Here is a 1,336-nt window from a genome sequence, read left to right as displayed (position 1 = left end):
GCGCGCGGCGGGGGGGGGGGGGGGGGGGGTGGCCCGCAGGGGACAGGAGTCTTCCCCAGAGTGTCCTGCTCAACTGCTCACACCGAGACCTCAGCCTCCAGCCCTCAGTGAGGAAGCGGTTACCACCCAGCAGGTCTTGAACAAGTTCTCTCCTTCTGTTAGTCGAGAGAACATTCCAGAACTAACTGTGAACGCACCCCCCCACCCCTCAAATATATGACATCTGAGTTTCAGTGGAAGCCGGTACAGTTAAGCCGTGTACAAATACGAACACGCCTAAGCTAAGAATGAGGCCTGCTGATTCCAGCGGCTTCTCTGTCCTCTGCCTGGGTGCCTGGGTGACCTAGCATCAGCAGGGGCTCCTCCCTGTCCTGAAGACAGGCCATTGGGGACCCCACTGCGTGCCCTCACTCACCCCACAGTCAGGAGCGCATCCTGTCTGTGCGGAGCCAGCTGTAAACCCAGGAAACCCTAAGTTCTGAAGGGGATAAACTTTTCACCAGCACCTGGCTTCCTGAACAGTCCTCACGCTCGGGCTCGTCCCACAGCGTCTCGAGAGCGTGTCCTGGCCGCGTCCCCTCCCTGCAGAGGACTGGGTCGGTCAGGAGGCGATGACAGGGCCGGGGGGTTTAGGGTGCAGGACTTCGGGGGCTGGGCTGGAAGCACCCGCCAAGGGGAGGCTAGCACCTCCCCCCTCAGAGCACGCGCACACCTTTATCCTTTCCTCTTCCGGGGCAGGGGGCAGGGGGCGGGGCTTCAGGCTTCGAGGCCGGAAGGCTTGGAAGCAGTTTTCTCCCGTTGCAGACAGCTTCCTACCACCGCAGCCCTGCAGATCGTACCCCGCCCCCCTACCCTGCCCGGTTCCTGAGCCCTCTCTCCCTAAGTCCCAGTTCTAAGCCAGGTTCCTGTCACTCCTGTGAGGAGGCCACGTCCAGCGGCGGGTTTCCACAACTGCCCAGCGCTGGGGTGCAGAGGCTCCCGCAGACAGCCGTGGGCCGAGCTGCGTCAGCGTCCCCTCCCCTGCCCCTGTCGAATATGTGTTTGGAGGAGACCCATGACCTCTTGGCACCCCAGCGGCCTCACTGGCCATCCGGGGTCACCACGTGCACCCTGCCTTAGTGTGGAGGAGCAAGGAGCCACTGTGAATGAAGGACTCCACAAATGGCCGGGGTCTAGCCAATTCCAGACACGGTCACCAAGCCTCCATTCCTGCAGCCCTCTTCCCCGAGTCTCCTCGGTCCCTATGCTGGCACTGTCATCGGGTCCCCATGGTGTCTTTGTTAGCCAGATAAAATACAGGGCATCCAGTTAAATTTGAATTTCAAATAGACGACCA

General features: G+C 61.1%; 1 long non-coding RNA gene across 2 annotated transcripts in view; it reads right to left on the bottom strand.

Annotated features, from left to right (window-relative positions):
* Window positions 1–688, bottom strand: part of LOC144232572 (uncharacterized) — a 7,632-nt gene extending 6,944 nt beyond the window's left edge. For both annotated transcript variants that reach the window (XR_013335454.1, XR_013335455.1), the window contains exon 1: window positions 507–688. This is a non-coding gene — a long non-coding RNA (uncharacterized LOC144232572). The remainder of the gene's footprint in view (window positions 1–506) is intronic.
* Between the last annotated feature and the right edge of the window lie 648 nt (window positions 689–1,336).

This window comes from Crocuta crocuta, unplaced genomic scaffold (assembly GCF_008692635.1).
Source record: "Crocuta crocuta isolate KB4526 unplaced genomic scaffold, BGI_CrCroc_1.0 scaffold84, whole genome shotgun sequence".
In the NCBI taxonomy this organism is placed as follows: Eukaryota; Metazoa; Chordata; class Mammalia; order Carnivora; family Hyaenidae; genus Crocuta; species Crocuta crocuta.
The sequence above is the reverse complement of the archived record's forward strand: the minus strand, read 5'-3'. Positions and strand labels throughout refer to the sequence as shown.